We start from the raw sequence: 25,507 nt of genomic DNA on the forward strand, positions 1-25,507 counted from the left end.
CACTCGGTTCTCTTCTCTGTGTTGAAATGTTTGGCCCTAAAGTTAGAGCTTTGTTCTTTTGATCCAGGGGCCTCCGGGATGGTGCAGAAGGTCAGCAGTGAGCTCCTCTTTCCCTTGGGATCCTTTTTTTTTTTGTCTTTTTACCTTTATTATTGCTCAAATCCTTTTTGGAAACAGGTGGTGGTTTGAGCAGTAAATGAATACATGTTTCTTTATCTAAATCTAAACAGCCAAAAAGCAAGGCAAGAATTGCTTCCACACTTCAGTAGTATGAGTCACGAACTTGGATCATGATTATAAAAAAAAAGATGAAATGTCTAGGCTATGTCACAAGATTAGTTCAGGTCTTTGTTTTTCTTTAGAACTCAGTACTGTATGTATTTAATACCCACAAGTATTTCTAGTTAACAAAGTGCCTTTTGAACCATCCAGTAGAGTCTGACTGATTGCTCTTGCTTTCCCCATAAAGCTTTGCCCCAATCATGTCACTTCTCTGCTTGAAACCTTCCGTGCATTCCACTGTCTCAAAATTCTAAGAGTCATCCCTTCAGTGTGTCTTTAGGGACCTCCTGGCCTCTGCCCACTCCCCCAATATCATCTCAGGCCTCCACTCTCTTCATGTTCTCTACTCTGGGTTCTTTCAAGGTCCTTTAACTCAGACCTTGGAACGTGCTCTCTCTGCCCTCTCCCTCCCCTATTCTTCAGGTCCTTCAGTGGGCCCATCGATGAGACTACATTTTTCTGTTCTATTCCTACATCTCTGCCTGTACCTTCTCCATAGAAGGTACACCCTATGAGGACAGGTTCTGTGTTGTTCTGGGCACCATTGTATCCCAAACTTCCTGCATGGTGCCTGGCAAACAGCAAATGCTCGGGAAAGATTTGTTGAGAAACAAGAAGTATGTATTTTATAGTAGTCAGGTTTTTCTGACATTATTAATCCATATTTAGCAGGTCCCATCAACTCCTCGATAGCCATGATTTTTGACAAGTTACTATCCTTCTTTTTCCAGAGAACCTGGACGCCTTCAGTCTACAAATAGTTGTGATTTTTCATGCCAGGGGACTGTCACGATGGGTGGGGTGGGCAGAAGGTGGATTGTGTGTAGAGGTGAATGACTCAGCCTTACCTTCATGAACATGCTCACCTTTCATATGAATTAAAGCATTATAATTGGAAATTCTTTTTTGTATAATCTCCACTGATGTCCTCATAATAACCTCTTCAAGTTATTTATCCACATCTCACAACTAAGAGTTGTTCCTGGTAACTGAATAGTGTCTGGTTGAGAGGTTGCACTGGATATTTGCTCTGGGGATGAAGATGACCAATTATGCCACATCCATTAGAAGACAGCTGTGTGGAGTTATGTAGGAGGAGACCGTTCTCAGTTCGGAAGTAATATATTTTAACCTAAACAAGGCATGTGATGAGAAGCTATATTTGGCCCTGCCTGTTTCGATGTGGTTTTGTGTTTTTAAATACAAGGGGAGCGTGGTCAGAACACCCCGCTGATCCAGGGCCTTCCCTCATTGTCCTCACTGTGCTGTAGATGTTCTGGTTCATTCACCCATTTTACAGATAAGAAGTTGAGTCAGAGGATGTCATTTCCGAGAGCAACTCATCTGGGGAATGGAGTTGAGGTTCAGATCCGGACTTCCTGACTCATGTTGGGGAAATCCTCTCTGGGCACTGAGAGTGATTGCATGGTTTGGGGATCATTGTATGCCTTAGCAGTTCTGGGCCAAGATTATCAGTATTTGGTTGTATAATGTATTTCATGATGATTGTTATTGGCCTCCTTCAGCAAGTCATTCTGACAGATTTCAGGTCTTTGCTCCACTCAAGCGTCATCCATAAAGTACTACTGCAGTACAATTTATTTTCCTCTGGGAATTGCTTCGCACGCCTCTAATCGAATGTGAGTGCTGCGGCCGCCCCCTTTCCTGCCGTTCAATCCCCTTTCCTTTCTCAGTTCGGCAGATTGTAGACCATGCTGGTAGCTGCCCAGAGAGCAGCGGTGTTTTCCATTATTCATGATGTTAGCAGCAGGTCGCTGCTTTGGCCTGTGCAGGCTGGAATAGACTCATTGATGGTGGCAGGAGCAGCTACTCTTTCTGTGCAACTTGCCATCACCCCCAAGTATAAGCTGAGGTCAAGGGCTCTTAGGGTGGGGTTTGCAGAGTAAAGAGTCTTATCTGGATAATTGGCAGCCTTCTCTCTCCTTTGGCACAGCCACTGTGATTAGAGGCTGGGTGGTGCCAGCCATGTACGATGTTAGCTTGAGGTTTATTTTAGTGGTATAGGAAACAGGATTCGAGTATCAGACCCCAGCTAGAGCCAGCTTTCAGAGGCTGGATCATTTCATTCACTGCATCCGTCTCTTTCACCACCCAGTCCTGCCACTTCGTTCTTCCTCCTTTTGTTTCATAACTAAATACGGTACATTTAGTTTAATAACTAGTCTGGCCTGCCTAATCAGTATAGTGTTTTATTAGATGGGTGCATTTTCAGTTATTAGCATAGTCCCCAATCTTTCTGTTTCATTGGCTCTGTCGTTTCCCACTATGCTTTCTATGGTAGTTTGCTAAAGTGAAGTCGCTCAGTCGCGTCCGACTCTTTGTGACCCCATGGACTGTAGCCTACCGGGCTTCTCCATCCATGGGATTTTTCAGGCAAGAGTACTGAAGTGGGTTGCCATTGCTTTCTCCAGGGGATCTTCCCGACCTGGGGATTGAACCCGAGTCTCCTGCATTGTAGGCAGACGCTTTACCATCTGAGCCACCAGGGAAGTCCAGCTAGCCACAAATACCTCTCTGCTGGGATGCCTTCAGTTCTTCATGATTTTGTAGTAGTAGCGGCAGTGGTAGTACTCAGTCATGACTCTGCGATCCCAAGGCCTGTAGCCTGCGAGGCTTCACTGTCCATGGGATTTTCCAGGCACAAATGCTGGAGTGGGTTGCTGTTTCCTGTTCCAGGGAATCTTCCCAAACCCGAGCCTCTTGCATCTCTTGCATTGGCAGATGGATTCTTTACCACTGGTCCCACCTGGGAAGCCCTTCCATGACTGGATGTGGTAGCAGATAGCATGGAAACATTGCCCTCACAGACTCCTAGGCATGTTCTTCCTAGGATTCTCTTTTTCTAAGAAAGAAAGAATTCTTCCTTCCCTCGATGTAGCTTGTCATTTGAAAGACCAGAAAGTGAAACCCTGATGTGTTTTAAAGTGTTGCCTGTATGTCTCCCCGCGCTTTGTCCACCCCTAAGATGATTATATTTTTTTTGCTGCTGATGCCTGACTGGCTAAGAAAGCAAGGGCCAGTGATACCTGTTAATGTATTAACTGGCAGTTAGGAATTTCAGCAGCAACAAAGTGTCAGAAAACTTAACATCAACGTGTTTATCAAAACACGAATTTATTGACCTGTATCACTGACAAGTCCAAGGGTAGGTTTGCTCCACCTGCCTCTTCTCTATTTCAGGTTCATTGGGTAAAATCTTGGCCTCTTCTCCAGCATTCCTGGCAAGAGTCTCTTTATGTCTCATTGGCTCTGAATAAATAAGTTGCCTACCCCTGAAGCAGCCACTGTGACCAGGAGAGGTGATCAGGCTGGTGGGCAGAGATGGGGGTGGGATTGCACCTAGTACAATAGGAGGTGAATCTCTTCTTTTTATGTTGACTGAGAGTGGGGAAGAGGTGATTCCTCAAACGAAAACCTTATTTCCGGGCAATGGGGAGTATGGACAGAGACAGTGAACATAAACACCCACTCAACCCTTTTGACTTCTGGGTTTGCCTGCCCTAGTGAGGATGGAGTAAGACGTGGAGGACCGCCAAGATGCACGAAGTTCACAAAATCAGAGTTGTTTGAGCTAGCAGGGCTTTTATAGGTCCCTGTTTCCAGTACTAATCACCGCATTAAAAACTACCCTAAAATCTAATAGCTTAAAATAACAGTTTATTGTATTTCGTGACCCTGTGAGTCAGGAATTCAGTGTATAGAGAAAAAGTGAAAGTCGTTCAGTCATGTCCAACTCTTTGCAACTACATATAGTCCATGGAATTCTCCAGGCCAGAATACTGGAGTGGGTAGCCTTTCCCTTCTCCAAGGGTTCTTCCCAACCCAGGAATCAAACCGGGGTCTCCTGCATTGCAGGCGGATTCTTTACCAGCTGAGCCAGCAGGGAAGCCCAGCTTTGGCCACAGGTTTCTGTATCTCAGTTGTGAGCTGGCCAGAAGCTTCTTTCCCTCGCTTCTCCAATCTTTCCCGCCCACCTTTAGCCTTTCTCTTGACTAGCTTGGCCAATTGTCATAGCATGGCAGCCTCCGTGTAAGTCAGACTTCTTATGTGAAAGGTGAAGGCTTCTAAAGTGAATGTGCCAAGAGACTGGAAGTGGAAGCTGCCAGCTTCCTAAGGCCTGGGCCTGGAAACCCACAAAGCATCCTCCCATGGGTTGATCAGGTGGCCACAGAGTCCACCCAGATTCCAGAGGAGAGGGGTCTCTTCCATTCACAGATAAAACACCTGAGGCCCCCAAAGAAGCAATGACTGACCTCATATCTCAAGAGCCCTCCTTTTAGAAACAGCATGGAAACAAACAACCAGGCCTAAGTCCATACACTCTCCAGCCAGAATGCCTGCCCTCACAACCTTTTGCAGCCTCTTCTTGTGTTCTGTATCCATGAGCCAGGAGGCCCAGAGCAGGGGAAGTCAGGACAAGGGGTTTCCTCTCTGTAAATAAGATGCTGACAAAGTACTGCTCGTCAGGCTTGGAGACCGCTGTGCACCAGCCGTAGGCCATGTGGCGCTGCTGGGGCTCTGTCCTCAGCCAAGAGCAGGAGCATGAGCCCATGAGCCCATTTGAATTGTGCTGCTAAGGACTCCTCTGCTTGTTGCATTTTTGTTCCCCAGAAGGGTTGCGTAGAAAGGACTGAGGGTTCCACAGCTTGGCTTATCCGAACTGCCTTTTCCTCTCTTTACCCCAGTGTTCTGTTTAGCTGATAAGTCATGATCGACTCTTTTTGTGACCCCATAGACTGTAGCCTGCCAGGCTCCTCTGTCCATGGGACTTCCCAGGCAAGAATACTTAGAGTGGGTTGCCATTTCCTTCTCCAGGAGATGTTTCCAACCCAGGGATCAAAACTGTGTCTCCTCATTAGCAGTATGTGTCCAGTATGTCCAGTAGCATGGACATGCTCCTTTACCACTGAGCCATCAGGGAAGCCCCATCCCAGTGTTCCTCCCACTAACTAGTGAGCCACTGACATATTCCTATTTTAAAGTCAGTCATTTCATAACCTAATTTTCAGTATTTTGGGGGCTTATTATCTCCCTTTAACCTCTGGCTTCATGTCCTCTAGTGTGCATGTTCTCAGGAGAGGAGATGAGAGGGAAGGGAAAGACTTTCTCCAAGCCCTCCTAGCTCCCCCTTCTCTTCTGGGAGGAGGGGAAATTTACAGCCTTTCTGCACACGGGGTGAGACACCTATTTCTAGGCATGTGGGGCCAGAGAAGAGAGACAGAAAGCATGCTTAGTGTTTCAGTAACTTCCCCGGAAACCAGTGGACTTCTCCCAAGACAAGAACTTTCTTCTCTCCTTCTGAGTCATCTTATACCTGTTATGAGGACAGATTGTTTTTATATCTTTATATTTCATGTGATCACCCAAGTGCCTCAAAAGCAGGTGCTGCCTTCATGGAAATGCAAGACAATTAAGTTAGCTTAGAATTCATTGACAACCTGGGGCATCTGGGAAAAAAACTGCAATTCAGAATCATGAGCATGTGTATGTGTGAGCTTTTTGCATGTGTGCTGAGATGCACTGTGTCTTTAATGTTATAGATCAGGCAAAAAATCCCTGAAATACACATACTAGACTGGGGTAGGATAAGATGAGGAGATTAAATAAATGTAAACTTCACTTGTTTCCTTGCATCAATTCCCTTTTTAATCAGAGAGACATCTTATAACCAGAAGATGCGACCTAATTGATGTTCTTTTTGTGTTTTAATCCTCATAGAGGGACAATGCCGGTAGTATTTTTAGTTCTTTCAGGAAAAATGTGATTCCGGCTTATACTTGTATGTTGCAGCTTTAGTCTCTATTTAAAATTAGCAGTTGGCTTTCTTAACTTGAGCATGTGGGAGAAGTTCTGAGCCCTGACGATGAACAATCAGTTTAATATAACGATGTTTAAGGACTAGTCCACGGGCACAAGTGTTAATGACTCTGTTCTCAGTTTCTGATGAGTTGATTCCATCATTACCACTGGTATCAGCAACTTCCTTGCTTTTTAAAGGCGGCAGATACAGTTGTATATTGGACACAGAAATCATATATTGAACTTAGAAGAATGATGAGAGGTCAGGGAGGAGTTGGAGGGTTTGCTGGACCAGATCTGCTCCGTGAGCTGCATTGAAGCTACATACATCCCACATCTTCCATTCCTATTTGACCCTCAACTCATTTCTTAAGACACTTGCATTCAGAATGTGGCGATGTGGTTATTTTGATAGCATGTATGAAATCTCTCTCACATACTTACAGGATGAAGGAAAGCAGAAGTTGGTCTTTTTGCCCTTCCAACAGACTCTTCCTGTAAGTTGGATGGTTTCCATTTACTTCCACAGAACCATTTTACCATCCTCAGCATCCTTTTACATGCTTCAAAAGACAGACACACAAAGCTATGAAGACAGGAGCACCCTGGGGTCAGGAAACCGAGGTCTAACCTTGGGGCAGCTTTAACTTGCAGTTCGCCTAACCCCTGGGCCACCTCCTAACCTCATAGATGCTTCTGGGCTTCCATGATTTTTTATCAGAATAAAAGAGAATGCTGTGGAAGGAGGAACGCTCTCTATCCCAGAGGTTATATAATTAGTTCTGAGAATGCTCACAGCTGTCATGTGTGACACACTGACATCCTCTTACACTCTTCCACTGTTGGGAAGCAGCTGTTAGTTCAGTTTCGTTTCTGTCTCTCCCGTCTCCATATGCCAGAGTAGGGAGAAGTGAATGGATTAAAAATCTGTTGGGATGGGGGAAACCATCTGATGCATCTTCTGTCTATCTTTTTACCCATGAGTATTTTAAGTGTTGATATCCTCTAAGGAACTGCAAGATGGTCTATAACCAGGGAGGTGGAAGGACTCTGGCATTCCAGTTACTCTAAAGTGAAACAGTGAAAATGATGTAGTGCTCTGGGTATGGGGGGAAGAACCGAATAGGACTGTCAAAAATTGGAGTCATGGTTGTCCAAGCACTTGTCAGGTTTCCTGGACTATTTCCCATACAGATTAAGATGCTTCTTTATCACTCTGGATTTTTTTTCAATCCTAGGTTGCTCAGACAGTAAAGAATCTGCCTGCAGTGCAGGAGACCTGGCTTCAATCCCTGTTTTGGGATGATCCCTTGGAGAAGGGAGTGGCAACCTACTCCAGTATTCTTGCCTGGAGAATTATTCCATAGATGAGGAGCCTAGCGGCTATAGTTCATGGGGGTCACAAACAGTCGGACACAACTAAGTGACTAACACGCACATGCCCTAATCTACCCATATCTGAAGGAGTTATTCCAAGGCCTCTGTATGGGGCTGTCATGTCTAGAAAGCTTCCTTATCCGGTTTACCTGGAAAACACCTACTTTTTAAAGATCTAGTGCAGATGTAACGTTTGCAAAAAAAAAAAGTCTTCCCTGCCGCCCACAGCCATGGATGACCATTCTCCTCCTTTCCTTACCTCCATATTTGTCCATGTCTCGTTAGCAGCCATCACTGATGTAAAGGCATCTGTCAGGGTATGATAGCAGGTGGGTAGTGACCTCTCCCAGGGTGGGAATCGTGTCCCCTTCATCCTCGTGTCCTCAGGATTTAGCAGAATTTTTGTCATGTATTAAGCACTCCATGCATGAGTTGGGGGGAGAGGGGGAAGCTAAGCCAGTTTCTTGCCATTCAGTTTGATTAAAAAAATTACTGTTATGCCATCAAAACTTTCACTTGGAAAACAACTCTAAGTTCCTAAGACACGGATAGAATGTCCCCAGGTCAGGGATTGTTAGGTTTATCAGTTCCCTAGCACTGCAGTAACAGATTGTTGCAAATCGGGTGGCTTCGCATAGATGTATTCCCTCACAGCTCTGGGGGCTAGAATTCTGACATCACTGAGTTGGCAAGGCCATGCTTCCTCTGAAGGACCTAAGGAAATACCTTGTCGTAGCCTCTTCCTCGCTTCTGGTGGTTGCTGGCCGTCCTTGGTGCCCCTTGTCGCATAGCTGTGTGACTTCAGTGTCTGCTTCCGTCTTAATATGGCTCTCTTCTCTCTGTGTGTCTGTGTCTAGGTGTCCAGCTTTCCATCGTCTTTAAAGGACACCGGCACTGGGCTTTATGGCCCATTCTAATGTAGTAGGACCCCATCTTCACTTGATTACATCTGCAGTTATCTCGGAGAGGCAGCAGTGAGCAGTGGCGTGAAGTGAGATCTTAGTTCCCTGCCCAGGAGCTGAACCTGTGTGGCCTGGATGAAAACCAGGAATCCTCACCACCAGGCCAGCAAGGGCTAAAGACTAGAAGCAAATTGCCTCTGTTTTTTTAGCTCTCATTGAAAAATGCATTTCTCAAGGAGGCAAAACTGTAAAAAAAAAAGAGATGCAAAGTTTATTATTAGAGACACAGCACAAGTGGGAGAGACAGTAAAGCAAGGCAGAGCTGCACACCTAGGAGGAAGGGTGTGGGCGGCCTTCCTAACGGGGACCGGCGCAGTGAAGAGTTGCGAATCATTCACACAGGGCAGTGTTCCCGTGTCTTGTCGTGTTAGTCGTGTTGTGTTAGTCGCTCAACCGTGTCTGACTCTTTACAGACCCGTGGCCTATAGCCTGCCAGGCTCCTCTGTCCATGGAATTCTCCATCAAGAATACTAGAAAGGGTAACCATTCCCTTCTCCATGGGAGCTTCCTGATCCAGGTTTGGAACCTGAGTTTCCTACACTGCAGGCAAATTCCTTATTGTCTGAGCCACCTGGGAAGCCCTAGTTGTATATCCATGAATGTGTGAGTGTGTGCTAAGTTGCTTTAGTCGTGTCTGACTCTTTGTGACCCTATGGACTGTAGCCCACCAGGCTCCTCTATCCATGGGATTCTCTAGGCAAGAATACTGGAGTGGGTTGCCATGCCCCCCTCCAGGGGATCTTCCAGACCCAGGGATTGAACTTGAGTCTCTTATGTGTCCTGCACTGGCAGGTAAGTTCTTTACCACTAGCACCACCTGGGAAGCCCCGTATCAATTATCTGGCTTCTTTTTCCACACTTGACCTACCCTAAGACTCTCCCCAATTTGAGTATGCACCTTTTTCCAAGATGGATTCCAGCCCAGAGGCCTAAGAGGGGCCTTGGTATCTCATATTATGGGGTGTTGCCCCCCTCCTTTGACCTCAAGGAGCCTCTCTGCTCCCTTGCTCCAAGGAAGGGAAGTATATGACTTCTTGATCTTTTACTCAAACAGGGTTTATCCCCTCTCTGTTTCTGCCCAAACTGTTATCTTAAAGTGTACTCAGGGGACAAAGCCTGGCTATTTATCTTGTTTCTGTTGTTATTTCTATTTTGAAGTGCAAACAGGAGGCTGGTTGTAAATATCTAACCTGGAACCCACCTATCTCTTATCTCAGTTCAGTTCAGTGGCTCAATTGTGTCTGACTCTTTGCAACCCCATGAATCACAGCACACCAGGCCTCCCTGTCCATCACCAACTCCCGGAATTCACTCAAACTCCTGTCCATCGAGTCGATGATGGCATCCAGCCATCTCATCCTCTGTCGTCCCCTTCTCCTCCTGCCCCCTATCCCTCCCAGCATCAGAGTGTTTTCCAGTGAGTCAACTCTTCGCATGAGGTGGCCAAAGTACTGGAGTTTCAGCTTTAGCATCATTCCCTCCAAAGAAATCCCAGGGCTGATCTCCTTCAGAATGGACTGGTTGGATCTCCTTGCAGTCCAAGGGACTCTCAAGAGTCTTCTCCAACACCACAGTTCAGAAACATCTATTCTTTGACACTCAGCCTTCTTCACAGTCCAACTCTCACATCCATACATGACCACAGGAAAAACCATAGCCTTGACTAGACGGGCCTTAGTCAGCAAAGTAATGTCTCTGCTTTTGAATATGCTATCTAGGTTTGTCATAACTTTCCTTCCAAGGAGTAAACGTCTTTTAAGTTCATGGCTGCAATCACCATCTGCAGTGATTTTGGAGCCCAAAAGATAACGTCTGACTTTATTTCCACTGTTTCCACTGTTTCCCCGTGTATTTCCCGTGACGTGATGGGACCAGATGCCATGATCTTCGTTTTCTGAATGTTGAGCTTTAAGCCAACATGTTCACTCTCCTCTTTCACTTTCATCAAGAGGCTTTTTAGTTCCTCTTCACTTTCTGCTATAAGGGTGGTGTCATCTGCATATCTGAGGTTATTGATATTTCTCCTGGCAATCTTGATTCCAACTTGTGCTTCTTCCAGCCCAGCGTTTCTCATGATGTACTCTGCATATAGGTTAAATAAGCTGGGTGACAATGTACAGCCTTGACATACTCCTTTTCCTATTTGGAACCAGTCCATTGTTCCATGTCCAGTTCTAACTGTTGCTTCCTCACCTGCATATAAGTTTCTCAAGAGGCAGGTCAGGTGGTCTGGTATATCTTATCTCATGAGATGCAAACAGGAGGCTAGTTGTGAAGTGTCAGCCTGAAACCCATCTTTTTTTTGCCCTAAGAAATGTGAACATGAGGCCTGTTGTAAATGCCTAGCCTGGAGCCTGTCTATATCGTGCCTCACAATGATCCTACCCTAGTCCCAATAAGGGCACATTCACAGACAGGTAAGGGAGTTGGGGAGTTAAGACTTGATTTTTTTTTTTTTTTTGCAAGACACCGTTCAACGCAAATTACACTTTGATCCCTTTAATCATGGAATCTTTTTTCTTTGGCTGGGCTTGGTCTTCGTTACTCTGTGCAGGCTTTTTTCTCTAGTTGTGATGAGCAGGCGCTATTCCTCATTGTGGTGCATGGACTTCTCATTGCGATGGCTTCTCTCCTTGTGGAGCAGGGGGCCTCGGGCACACAGGCTTCAGTAATTGTGGTGCAGGGACTTATTTGCCCCTCAGCTTATTCATGGAAGCTTGACTCCTTAACTCCTCAGCCTCTCCTCCAGATGGTTTTTTAGTCCCTGCTTCGGTGCCTCTAGGACTGGGGAGTTCCTTGCTCACAGGCACATTTTCTGTCTTTGGGAGGCAGTTTTTGGGGAACTTTTTCTTTAATTGGGCTCCACTCTACTTCCTGCCATCTTTATCATTCAACAGTCAGGGTGTATATGGAATAATATGCTTCCCCCTCTGGAGGGAGGAGGGAGAGCTTTCAGGCATTGAAGATGGTTCTCCTGGCCTCCACGACCCCCTCCCAGTTTCTTCAAGTCTTCCTGCAGGTTCACTTTGATTCCAGACTTCCTCCACACTAATGGGACTTCCCGTTTGTCGGTGTATTGGGTGAAATGAAAGGAGGCTTCCAGGGGTCATACGGTCAGGAATCAAGGCAGACACATCTGTTTCCAGGGACTCCACTTCCACTGATGCAACTTCGCACAATTTCAGTGGACAGTACACACAATGCTGGAACATTTAATTCATTCTTGGTTGCATATGGTGGTGCTAAACTCTGTTCTTCTCATTTAGGATTTTGGCCCCTAGGGCAGGGTCTGGTCAGTGTGATATGCTCTTCTCTGTTTCACTTGGCCTGTGGCCCCAGCCTGTGGAAACAGCTGAATCACAGGGCTGTGATTGTACATTGGCTGATGATGGGCTGTGATGGGGGAGGGTAGTAGGAGGGGCCGTCACTAGAAAAGGGTCTTTTGTTAGAGGTCATGCCACTGCTTATGTGTCCCCAGACAGCTGATCAGACTAGGACCCAGATATGATTTGGGGCTTTAAGAGTTTTCTACTGCTTCTCGGATTTGCTGCTGAGGTAGAGAACACATTTTGTACCATTAGGTGGGAGGGTTCCTGCCATACTTGGGTGCTATTTGGAGGTAAGTCAACTCTGGTGACTCCCAGTGCTTTCTGTTTGAACAAATTTACACAGATAAATAAATGAGGGCTTAGATGGTCAGAACCAGAAAGGGCTTGGAGGTAATAACCTGAGTTTAGAGTTTGGATTAAGGATGTGAGACTGGAAATGAGACAGATTTCACACTCTTGGTTCAGTTAGCAGACATTTGATCCTATCCAAAGTATTCATAAGACATTTGGTCTATAAAACATTTGGTCCATGCCGAAAGGTTTTTTGATATTTGCTCATATTTGGTACTATCCAAAATGTCTCTAGATGGAGACAGTTGAGCAACACCCAAAATGTTTTGATATTTGATCCTGTCTGAATTTGGCATGGAGCTAAGGTGCTTGTGGACGTTTCTTATAGGACGAAGGATCTTTTGGCAAGGAACTGATGGCTTCTGGACATTTTGGACAGAATCAAATGTCCGACGAGGCCTCCTTTTTCATCTTACTTGTGAATTTGGAAAAATTACTTTGTTAAGCGGGATTAATAGCACTATCAACTCAGAAAAAAAGAAAATGAAAGTGTAGTCACTCAGTTGTGTCCAACTCTTTGTGATCCTTTTGCCTGTATGTAGCCGCCAGGCTCCTTCGTCCATGGGATTTTCCAGGCAAGAATGCTGGAGTGGTTGTTACAATTCAGTGAGCTAACAGTATCCATTTAATTCATACTTGGATGTGGCCAGGAAGGGAAGCTGAGGCCCACGGAAGTCAGATGATTTGCCCAAGGTCACTTAGTGTGTGCTGTCCCCAAAGCAGGAACAAAGTTCATAGCCTTTCAGTTTTTAAGGAACATTCCTCTAAATTACCCCAGCACTTCAGAACTCATCAGCTTCCATTATTTATTTACCAATCTGCTTCTGTGTACAGAATAAAGAAAGAGAAATAAAATTGGTGTTTAAAACCTGCCTCACCAGTTGATGGTACCTGCTCTGTAGTGTCTGTGGATTTATTCCAGATGGGGCTAGCTCTTGTGGAAATGGCTACCCTCGGAGTCAGGGATGTAGGTGAAGACATTGCTGCAAACCTTGGTTGCGTCGCCTGTTTGTCCTGGGTGGTGCTGGAAGCACTGGCCCTGGGGAGGACAGACAGACAGGGCAGGCCAACAGCCCACTCCGCAGTGGCCCGCACCCTGAAGCCATGTTCTCTCCATTTAATATGCAATGTGGATTGTAGCTTCCTGTGAATTGGAGAGGTGCATTGTGCCAGCTTTCCTAAATTGCCACAATCAATATTCTACTGCCTTTATTTTATATGCATGCTAATGACTTTTCTCCCATTCAAATGTACTTGTTTCCCAAATCAGTCTTCGCAACGTTAAAAAATAAATAACTAGGGAAAAAGAAGCCAAAAAAGAAAAAAAAAAAGCCCTCAATATTACCATGACTTTCTGCTTGGAGTTTGTGGCAAGGGTCTGAATGGGGGTGGAAAACACTGCAGGAGGGCCTTTCTGGGCTGGCTAAGGCAGAGTGAAGAGCTAGGCGGGGTTTGACTCGGAAGCACATGGCCTTGTGAACAACAGCTTGAAGGCCTGTGCTACGCTCACTGGCTTCAGGCATCATTCTCCCCTGCTGCCCTCCCCGGACCCCCTGCTGCCCTCCCCAGATCCCCTGCTGCTCTCCCCGGATCCCCTGCTGAATTGCTTTCTAACAGGGCTGGTGTGGCTTCCTTGGTAACTCAGATGGTAAAGAATCTGCCTGCAATGCAGGAGACCCAGGTTTGATCCCTGGGTTGGGACAATTCCCATGAGAAGGAAACGGCAACCCACTCCAGTATTCTTGCCTGGAGAATCCCATGTGCAGAGGAAGCTGGTGGGCTACAGTCCATGGGGTCACAAAGAGTCGGCATGACTGAGCAGCTAATGTCACGTCATGTGTGAGTCTGGGGCTACCAAAGTGGCCTCCTGAAATTGGGTGGTAGCCTTCCAGCTCTATACAGAATTATGTGTTAACACTTTCCTAGACATTTTGGATTTCTTTGCACATTATCTCTGCGTTAGTTTCCTTTATTTATCTTCCATTTAGGACAAGGAACTGGTAGGATTCTGCTTCCTGCACCCATGGTGTCTACTCTAGCCCCTACTCACCTCAGCATCTTTTTTTTTTTTTTTTCCTGAGTACCATCCATCATTTCAGGATGAGGTCAAATGATATTTTCTTTATGAAGCCTCTGATTTCTGTTTTTATTCATTGTTTTCAATAAACATTTCTTGGAGTATGTACCATGGATTGGTGCTGTGGATGAAGCACTGAGGAAAACAGACAAAGATCACTGCCCGTGGTCCTTCCGTCCTACTCAGAGGAGAAAGAGAAACAGTGTCTGCATAGGGTGTCAGATGGAGCAGGGATGGGGTTATCGTTTAATCGAATGGTCCAGGAGGGAGGCCTCTCTGGGAGGGTGATACTTGAGTAGGGATCTGAAGTTGGAAATACTGCCTTCTTCTCTGACCTTCTTCAGGCACACTCTTTGCAAATACTGCCTTCTTCTCTGACCTTCTTCAGGCACCTTCTTTGCTCCATTGCAGCAGGAACCATCTGGCAGTGGGGGGAGGAGGGAGAAACAAAGACACACGAGAGAGCATGTGTATGTGTCTGTGTGTGCACACACTCACCACACTGTCTAGCATCTTGTCTCATGTTGCTTAATAAGTGACTTTGGAGTGAAGATTGGGCAACAGGCTTGTTTCACTGCAGTGCCCAGCGAGGTGAGGCAAGACCTATTCTGTATTGTGCATTGTTCAGCAGGGGATCAGGGACCCCTCTGGGTCCATGGCCTTTGGGGGGTGGTGCTGCCGTGTGAGCCCGCTACCCAACAGCCCCGTCCAAAGACTCAGTTTTCTCACCCTTAAAATAAGGGGGTTGAATAATTGACTCTTTAAGAGCTCTCCTGGCTCCAGAGTCCCTCTGTTTTGTGTTGTGAAAGCCTGGGTCAGGTGTCCTCCTGCACAGAGTGCTATGCTGCAGAGTCCAGCTCAAAGTCCAGCCCACTTTGGTAGCCCCAGACTCACACACAATGTGACATTAGTCGCTCAGTCATGTCGACTCTTTGTGACCCCATGGACTGTAGCCCCCCTGCCTGTATTGTGGTCTGTGTGCTGTAAGAGCACCAGCAGGCGTATCGTCTTTGGCACTGTGTATCCTGGGAGCGTGTCTTCTCCAACTAGATTGTGAATACTTACAGACAGGTCCAGGGACCCATCTTGTGCCCTGTAGAACCTGCAGGTGAGTGAAAGTCACTCAGTCACGTCCAGCTCTTTACCGGAGTGGGTAGCCTTTCCCTTCTCCAGGGGATCTTCCCAACCCAGGGATCAAACCCAGGTCTTCTGCATTGCGGGCAGATTCTTTACCAGCCAAGCCACAAGGGAAGCCCAAGAATACTGGAGTGGGTAGTCTATCCATTCTCCAGCGGATCTTCCTGACCCAGGAATCGAACCGGGGTCTCCTGCATTGCAGGTGGATTCTTTCCCAACTGAACTATTTTAGGGAAGCCCTGAAGGAGATGATGGTAAATTGAGGGTTAGCTGATTCATAGCCTCATCCATTGATCTCCATTATATATTGAATTCCTGGAAAGTCTGTAAGACTCTGTGTTAGATCTTGGAAATCCTTTTTCATGAATCCTCCAGAAGTTTGCGACATAGCAGATGAATAATATAATTGTAAAGCACTTGATTCTTTTTGCAGTGCTTTCACATCTACTTTACCCTCTTGATTTTTAGATATCCCTGTGATTGAGGGCGGGGGGGGGGGACTTCCCAGGTGGCTCAGGAATAAAAGAATCCCCCTGCCAATGCAGGAGATGTGGGTTCGATCCCTGGGTCTGGAAGATCCCCTGGAGAAGGAAATGGAAACCCACTCTAGTATTCTTGCCTGGAAAAATCCCATAAACAGAGAAGCCTGGGGGGCTACATATAGTCCATGGGGTTGCAAGAGTCAGACACGACTTAGCAACTAAACAAAACAACGATTGAGGTAGGACTTACATTATATTTTGTGCCCTTTGAATTACAGAAGTGTAATAATATGACTTGGGAAAAAGGAAAGAGTGAGCAATTTAAATGGTGCTGGTAACTTGGAGTTTGGAGTCCTTCCAGGAAACAGTGTCCTTAGGGGCAGGAGATGCCTGATGGAGACACAAGTCTGCTCTAGCCTTTGGTCTCAGGTCCCAAGTGTATCATGGTACATGCATTAAAACATGTGGACCCCACTGTTCAGGTGAGTGTAGGAATATCCAAAGGTGCTTTGTTTCAGTTTTAATTTTTTTAAAAATTAAAGTATAGTTGGTTTACAGTGTGTTACTTTCTGCTGTACAGCAAGATGATTCAGTTATACATATATCTATGTATATATACACACACTCACACACATTCTTTTTAAAATATTTTTTTCTTTGATAGGCCCCGATAGCTCAGTTGGTAGCGAGTCCGCCTGCAAAGCATAAGAGCCCAGTTTGATTCCTGGGTCAGGAAGATCTGCTGGAGAAGGGATAGACTACCCACTCTAGCTGGTAAAGAATCTGCCTGCAATGCTGGAGACCTGGGTTCAGTCCCTGAATTTGGAAGATCCTCTGGAGAAGGGAAAGGCTACCTGTTCCAGTATCCTGGCCTGAAGAATTCTATGGACTGTATAGTCCATGGGGTCACAGAGTTGGACATGACTGAGCAACTTTGACTTATCATAGGATATTGAATATAGTTCTCTGTGCTATTCAGTAGGACTTTATTGTTTATCGATTCTAGATATAAAAGCTAGCATAAGAAGACCCCAGCCTCCCGCTCTCTCTCTCCTCCAGCCCCGCCCCCCGCTGGTAGCCACCAGTCTCTTCTCCATGTCTGTGACTCTGTTCCTGTTTGATAGATGGGCTCACTCGTGTCATATTTTAGATTCCACACATAAGTGATACCATATGGTATTTGTCTTTCTCTTTCTCACTTAGTGTGATAATCTCTAGTTGCTTCATGTTGCTGGAAATGGCGTTTCATTCTCTCTCTCTCTTTTTTTTTTTCTTTACAGCTGAGTAGTAGTATTCCACTATATATATATGTACCCCATCTTTACCCATTCATCTGTTGATGGCCATTTAGCCCGTGGCTATTGTGAATAGTGCTGCTATGAACATAGGGGTGCATTTATCTTTTGGGGTTATAGGTTTGTCTGCATACATGCAGGGCTCTTTTGAGCATATTTGATTTTTGCCCATTGACTTAGGAACTGACATCCTGATGTGATCCATTCCCTCCTTTTTCCATGTCACTGGTGAGGAAACTGCCTCAGAGGGAGGAATTTCCATCCTCACTGCATGAGGGGCAGAGTGAGAACTGATCTCATACCCTCCTAACTGCAGCCGGGACTTTTTCCTCCTTAGCCTCCTTTCTGTGTTTTCTCAGAGATTATCACCATGTGGACTAGCAATGCCTATGGGAGGAAAGGAGCCCAGAAGCTGGGCAAGATGTGCAGGCTAGATGGGTTAATCAAAGAGTAGTTTTCCTCTGAGTCTTCAGCCAGTTCTGGGCTGCCTCAGGCTCCTTCTGGCCTGCACTGGAGACGCCTGTTAAAAAGTCTGTAGCTGCTGCTTCTCCTCTGGCATCTAATGAATTCCAACTCGCTTTGAATGCTCCCTTGGCTCGGCTGCAGTTCTTTAAAGCCCATCTTCCACATGGAATTGGCAGGTTCATTTCATTGTTTGGGAGCCAGATAAAAATGCTTTGTTCTTTGCTCCTACGTTATGCCATTTCAGAATATTTCTTCTCCCACAAATTGCTGAGACTGTTCAATTTGGGCTTTCAATTGCTTCTCTCTGAGCAGATCTTTCAATTTATAATATATTCCAAGGCCTGTTCTTTTTGATTACATATTTAGGATATCAGTTAGATTTCTTTATTTATTCATATTTCTTTTTGCCTTTCCCTTTTCTTCCTTTTTATCTCTTCTATTGTGAAGAGTGTGCAGTCATGGTAGCTATAATGAAATGCAAATACTTCTTTTTCCTGCCTGCCTGCTGTAGGATATTATTTTTTAATTTATTTAATGTTTTTTCCTTGTGTGTTAGGGCGGTGGTAATAATGATGATGATGCCATCATTATTTTTTTCTTCTCCAATCAGTTCCCCCGTTTAGATTCAAAATAGGGAGCAAGTTGTTAGTGGACGAGAGAAACATCTAGGAAACCATGATCTAGACATTGTGCCAAGTGCAGTGCTGGGTCTCTTTCTTCATGGTGCTTAGAGTCTGGATTCCGCCGTGTTTCCTTATTTCTCCTGTGAGATAGGCATTGGGATTCTCTTGAACCCGTGATGTAAGTGAGATGCAGAGAGCTCAAGTGATTTGCTCTAGCTCACACAGTTAAACAGTATGGGTGTCCTGTCCTTTCAGACTCTTTCAGACCCTATGGACTGGGGCCCCCCAGGCTTCTCCGTCCGTGGGATTTTCTCAGCAAGAGTACTGGAGTGGGTAGCCATGCCTTCCTCAAGGAGATCTTCCCCACTCAGGGATAGAACCCATGTCTTGTGCATTGCAGGTAGATTCTTTATAAACCACTGAGCCGCTGGGGAGGTATGGGAGCTGAGTGTTAAAGCCAGGTGCAGAGACTCCAGGGCTTGTGCTAAAGAAAGATATCCTCTGTCTGACCCCCTTGAACCGGCCCTCTGATAAGACCCTCTGGCAGCCCCTCCTGGGGGCAACCCCTCCAGGGGCAATCAGAGGCTCTCCTCATTTCCATTCTGAGTGTAACCTCTGATGTCTTTGTCTTGCTTTACAACTTCTCCAGAGCTCCATTTTCTATCCATTAAATGGAAGAGAGTGGGGAAGGCGGGGAGGGCGGGATTCAGGGTGATAATGGGAAAAAAGAGCTGAGAGAAATCAGAGATGATGAGGTGGTTTAAAAGCACTTTTAAGAATCTGGATTTCTGAGTGCTCTTGAAAATAGAAACAGGCAAACCCAGAGTAATTTGGAAATGGGCTAAGATTGCTGCAGACAGAGAAAATGGGTATCTTGATTAAAGTGACCTGGAAAGACTGTCCTGAGAGTCTAAGGTGGGGAGTTAATTCTGAAAGTTCTAAGGCACATTCTGAAGATTCACTGTGACTGGGCTTCACCTGTTTCTTTATCCAGCTTCCAATTATGTCAGCCATACTGACGCATTATTTTTGTTCTGATTGTTTTAAGTGACCTATATGAAGAGCTTTTAGATTCTGGGAGCTATAAGAAAGAACATTTTTTTTTTCTTCATCATAAAATGAAAACACTAATTTCCTTTTCTTATTTGAGACTATAGTTCATTTTTCCTTCCTCTTGAGTTTCCCCTCCTTAAAAAATTTCTGCAGGGAAAATGATTTCTAGAACATGTATTAATATATGGAGCTGGTGGCAAGGATGGTTCAGCTGAGTGCTAGAATATATTCAAGAATTCTCTTCTGCCTGCCAGTTCCAGGAAAGAAACAGTTACTTTGAAATATGTGCCTGTTTGTTTCCTATGGCATTCTCTCTCCTTACAACTCTCCTTTCCAGTTCATTTATTTTTGTAGCCATTACATCGATTAAAAGGAGACAGTATAAATAGGTCTGCATGTTGGAAATTGATGCTGGGCATACTGATTGAGGACTCTGATTATGAACCCAACTGAGAGAGTGTGATAGACCCCCTTATCCCACTCTATTTTTTGATCCTGAACTGATGTGGCCAAGTTCTGCTGTTTGATCATTTCCCCTGTTGGCAGAACCTCCCTTTGCCTCTCAGCCACAGTGAATGAGTGTATGCTGGCGTTGCTCCAACTGCCTGGGGGACCAAACTTGGCCCAAGTTGGCCCGTCATTCCTTGCAGCTGCTTAGTTGTTCTGGTCGTTGTTGATATTTCCTAGAGAATTTTGGCTCCATGTTTGTCATTGGTTCCTTAGTTTATTTGGTGTTTAGTTTGTCTTGCTTTTTATAGGGGACTTTGAGGGATACAGTAATAAGACTTGGGCATAGTTCTGGAGGCTCATGGGGAGGGAGGGGCGGGATGATACCTCCCTTTTTAAGTATGCAATTTAGCGGTTTTAGTCTGCTTAGAGACTTGTGCAGTGATCACCACTGGCTAATTCTAGAGCATTTTCATCACCTCAAAAAGAAAGTCCATAGCCAGGGGCAGTTATTTTCCTTCCCCTTCTTCCACAGCAACCCCTGGCAACCACCAATCTACTTTCTGAATATAGGTTTGCCTGTTCTAGACATCACCTATAAGTAGAAACAGATAATATGTGGCCTTTTGTTTCTGGATTCTTTCATTTAGCAGGTTTTCAAGGTTCATCCACTTTGTAGCATGTATCAGAACTTCATTCCTTTTTATAGCCAAATATTCTTTTGTGTAGATATATATTCCATTTTATTTATGGGAGTAATGTCTTGAGTGTTTGCTTGGGGGTGTTTCTATATTCATTGTTCATGAGCTTTACCTTCTTCAATCCTTTTGTCCTCATGCTTAACCAAACCTATGGTAGGTGCATTTATAATCACCATTTTAAACCTTGTAATTGGCACAGTAGTCATTGGCAGAGAAGACTTGGTTTAACTACAGTCTGTGCTTTTAAGCCTCACCTCTATTACAAGTCAAAGGACATAAAACATTTAAAAGTGATTATAAACACGGAAGAAGGTTACAAAGGTCTTAAATAAACTGCTGTGTGGGTTGGTAGCTCAGGGTCAGGGGTGGCTTGTGGTTTGGGGGTGGCTGATACTATGTGTGACGTACTGTGAATCGTTCTTATGTGCCGTTTTGATTATAGTGCACAATGGGTTTAGGTCAGAGAAAGTGATCAAGGCTATGTGGAGATGGGTGGGACTCCTGGCTCACTGCCAGGTTTGGTCTTGGCTGACTCAGACAGAGGGCAGGGCTGAACCTGAGGGTTGCAGACAGTCTGTGCATGTTGGTGGGGCTGGGGCAGGCCCAGACTTGGTGGCAGGCAGCACTTTTCTGCTGAACATAGAGGAGTAGATGCAGGTCTAAGGGTGGTGCCCGGCTCACCACACATGTGATGAGTGATTCAGTGAATGAGATACCAAGGCTGGGTGCTAGATGGAAGGGCCTTGAACCTCACATTGAAGAGGCCATCCAGTAGGGTGTCTCGGAAGGTGTTGAACCCTGCAGTGATGAGATGCATAGTTTTGGGGGGAGTGTATATCTTGCTCAAAATCTCTCCATATTTCTGTTACTCTTCTTGAGTTTTTGTCCAGCGTCTGCCTGGGGTCCTTCCCAGGGGTCCCGTTCAGGTCCTTTCCTATGGTATTGTAGAGTGACCGCCCTCGGAGATGGAATCTCCAGACCTAAGGAACCTCTGACTTATCAGAGCCCCAGGGAGTTGTTCTGTGATAAAGCACCTCGGTCTCTGGCGACTCAGTTATTCTTTCAACACGTACGTGATGGGCCCTACTAGGCATCAGGAAGTGGTGTAGGCGTGTGAGACATGCACCACTGAACAAAATGGGGAAGGACCCACACTCTCTTGGAACTTAAGCATTCTAGCAGGGGAAAACGACACCAGGCACTAAATAACTGACATGATAATGAATTATCACTGTGTTTTTTACTTACTACAGTGTATGTCATGAAAAAAAAAAAGTAAAGCAGGGTAAAAGGCAGTGGGTGTGCGTGCTAAGTTGCTTCAGTCATCTTCAACTCTTTGAGACCCCATGGACTGTAGCCCACCAGGCTCCTCTGTCCATGGGGATTCTCCAGGCAACAGTATTGGAGTGGGTTGCCATGCCCTCCTCCCGGGGATCTTCCCTACCCAGGGATCGAACCTGCGTCTCTTATGTCTCCTGCTTTGTCAGGTGGGTTCTTCGCCACTAGTGCCACTTAGCAATGGGAAGAGGTTGAAATTTTAAACAGTAAGATTGTGATGCTAAAGCACAAACTTGCAGATGCCCCGTGAGAACACTGTGGGAGAATTTTACAGTCAGGGCAGAATTCTCAAGGTGTTTAAGGAACAGCAAGGAGGCACGTGTAGCTGGTGTGAGTACAGCAGAGGAAAGTGGTGGGAAAGCGAGGCTTGTCACCCCTCTGGTTGGTGGGAGGACGGCCTTTTAGGATGGAACAAGCGAGATGTATTTGCACACGTGGTTTAAAATGATCTCTCTGGCTGGATCATTGAGAATCTTATGATGATATTGCATCTGTAATATGCGAAGTATACTTGTTCGTGTAAGCAGATTAACTACTCAGGAAATAAAAAGATCATGCCTTTGGTGGATCCAGAACTTGGGAAATTCTGGAGTTTTCTACTAAGCTCCCAGGAGCCCTCTGAATACATTTGCTTTTCCTTGTCTGTGGCCAGTGAGAGCTTCAAGGGGGAATAACACTTTCTATAGCAGAAGCTCATCCAGTGCCATGGACATGGGGATGGATTTTCCTGCTGGCTGTATGTGGACAGGCTTTGGATTTTGTTCTAGGAGAATTTAGCAATTAGTATAGAGTAGTTTGTATACAGTAAGTGTATACTTTAAGAAATATACATACATTATGAAGCTCCTGGATACTAGTATATTAAACTGTTAGAAGTTGGTTAATCCCATTTCACAGGGCTTCCTGGGTGGCTCAGCAGTAAAGAATCTTCCCTGCCAATGCAAGAGACACGAGTCTGATCCCTGGGTTGGGAAGACCCCCTGGAGTAGGAAATAGCAACCCATTCAGTGTTCTTGCCTGCAAAATCCTATGGACAGAGGAACCTGGTGGGCTACAATTCATGAGGTCACTAAGAGTCAGACACAACTTAGCGACTCAACAACAAATCCCATTTCACAGGATTTTCTTCAGATTAGAAATACGACCTCAGAAGTGTACCTTCAGTCTGCGGACTAGTAGGTCTGTTACACAGTCTTAGCTTTAAGAGGGAAGTGGTTCAGACAAGTCACATTATCGCCTCTATAAATGGACAGCCTCCTGTGACATAAATGTACAATATTTATGTTGTACATCCTGACTTGATGTTAGGACTTCTCTGGGCCAGACTTTTTTTGAAGACACCACCAGTGTTTGAAATTCATGTGTAACTGTTGTATTCCCTTCTCTTCTCCTTGTTAGGGATTTGTAGGATGACTCTTTGGCAAAATGTCAATGCAAATGTTTGTAGAGGTGGGTGAATGAATGAGGAAGCAGAACAGGCATTTAACTGGCAGGTGGGAAGGAAAATGTCGGTTTCTGTGGGTTCAGCAGGTTCTTTGCAATGTATTTTCACTTGACTTATTCCAAATTTGCCTACATGAACCAACCCATAGGAAATATTTGAGTAACTTTAAAGTATGTGTATAATGCCGGTTGTGTGACCAGATGGACAAGCATTTCTTGGCTGAGGCATGTAAACAAGCTGCCACTAATGTTAATGTCACAGCTGTAGACATAAATATATTTTGGTTGCTTATATTTTATTTTTGAGAGTGTACAGTACTTTGAAGTTAAGCCCAAATGGAGTTTCTATTTGTATCTGGTTGATGGAATTTTCATTTGTTTGTCAATTTTGCCTGCTCTTATTCAGCTAGAATATTTTTGCCCCATGTAAAATGGATGCAACTGTTCACGTTTTTCAGATAGTTTCCAAATCATTTCCTTCTCGGTCCCCAGAGGAATGTGCTCTGCAAACAGCTTTAGAATGTTGTAGTTCAGTGAGAAGTAAGTTGTCGACTAGGTTGATGTGGTTATTGAGTTTGTAAACAGTCTGAGCAACTGGTTTAGTGCTGTGTTGAATTGGGAATTGTGTGTCCTGCAAGAACTCTGATTTGGGGTGTTATGGTGCTCCAGTGTCATAACTTGGGAGTGAAGGAAGATGAAGTACCTACCTACTGTGTTTCAGGAAGCATTTTGTCGTGTGCCAACTCATTGAATTCTAGCTCTTTATGCGAGTTGTTATTATTTCTGCTTCCTAACAAGTAAAATAACCCTTTGAGAGGCGCCATTCCCATGATGCCTAACTGCTCATGGCAGAGCCAGGATTTGGAACCAGTTCTTTTTCTTTCTTTGGCTGCTCTGGATCTTCATTGTTGCACACGGGCTTTCTCTAGTTGCAGCGAGCAGCGGCTTCTCTTGTTGCGGAGTGTGGGCTCTAGGGTGCACGAGCTCAATAGTTGTGGCACCTGAGCTTAGCTGCCCTGTGTGTATGCAGTCTTCCCTGACCGAGGATGGAACCCATGTCCCCTGCATTGGTAGGCAGATTCTCAGTCACTGGACCGTGAGGGAAATCCTCCTGGAACCAGTTGTAATCTACTCAAAAGTCCCTGTTCTTTTTACTGTCTTTGTTTGATTTTAGGGAGCAAGCAATCTGAAGGATGTCAAGCATGTCCCCAAAGATTGGGTCTGACACATCGAGTGTTTCTTAATTTCTGGATAATTATTAAATGGAGACCCCATACCTTTACCTGATGATGAGTTTATTTTCAACCCTTAATCAGCAAAGTAATAATATTGGGTCTCCGACATCCAGTCATCTGGATCTTGTTTTGACAAGTGACTGTGCATTTATCTTGGGGACTAATCAAGCCTTAGGTTCCTTCCAGCTCTGTGACCCCGAGACCGTGGAGACTCAGGAGTGGCTCCTCCCAGAGTATTCCCAGAGATCTGCCTTCACGTGGGTCGTTTTCCCCACAGCTGGGCTCTGGTTGTTACCTCCAAATAAAGGGATTCAGGAAACCCTGAAATCAGGTCACCCAGGAGAGCTTAAATTAATTGGCATTTAACAAAACTGGTTGCAGAAATCAAGGTCCCATGCACACAGCTGCCTGTATCCTACTCACTCTCGCATCTTGTTACAAAGTGGGTAAATGATAGGTGGTCCTGCCTTCATTATTCTAGGAAGGTCTTTCCTCCCCATGTTCTGAACACAGCTTAGCCAAACAATAGCTGTTTGTCTGGCTTTAAGTGAAACCGCACAGCTTTCTTGTTCAGAATATTTTGGGTGTGTTTCCAACAGAAGGAGGTTTGTCTGAGATCTCCAGTCTCCCTGTTCCGTAAGAGGTGATGCTACGAGTCGGGTGAGCAACATTACCAGTAGCACCAGCATTGTCATTGACCCCATGGTGTGGATTTGTGTCTGTGCGCATGAGCACATTGATGCAAGTGTGTGGTGTGTGGCATGGTGGGAAGAAAAAGGAGCAGGAGACCAGGTAATTAGGTATAAAAAGAAAACAAATAAGGTACTAAAACAGCTGACCTCACAGGATCGTTATGAAGATTCACTGAAGTAATGCATATGAAACATTCTGAGCCTGGCACCTGTGTAGGTATGTGCTTGGTCACTCAGCCGTGTCTGACTCTTTGCAACTCTTTGCACTGCAGCTCCCCCAGGCTCCTCTGTCCATGGGGATTCTCTAGGGAGAAATACTGGAGTGGGTTGCCATGTCCTCCTCCAGGCGATCTTCCCAACCCAGGGATCGAACACAGGTCTCCCACACTGCAGGTGAA

At 45.3% G+C, this 25,507-nt stretch overlaps 1 protein-coding gene across 2 annotated transcripts in view; it reads left to right on the top strand.

Moving 5' to 3' along the window:
* The window catches only part of MB21D2 (Mab-21 domain containing 2), a 129,146-nt gene that overhangs the window by 42,019 nt on the left and 61,620 nt on the right, over nt 1–25,507 (top strand). The window contains exon 1 of one of the 2 annotated variants that reach the window (XM_060404714.1): nt 1–25,507. This exon is cut by the window's left edge and continues 41,624 nt beyond it; it is cut by the window's right edge and continues 6,514 nt beyond it. The exons of the other annotated variant lie outside the window; for it this stretch is intronic. The gene's annotated coding sequence lies outside the window, so the exon portion shown is untranslated. 2 annotated transcript variants of the gene reach the window in all.

This window comes from Ovis aries, chromosome 1 (assembly GCF_016772045.2).
Source record: "Ovis aries strain OAR_USU_Benz2616 breed Rambouillet chromosome 1, ARS-UI_Ramb_v3.0, whole genome shotgun sequence".
In the NCBI taxonomy this organism is placed as follows: domain Eukaryota; kingdom Metazoa; phylum Chordata; class Mammalia; order Artiodactyla; family Bovidae; genus Ovis; species Ovis aries.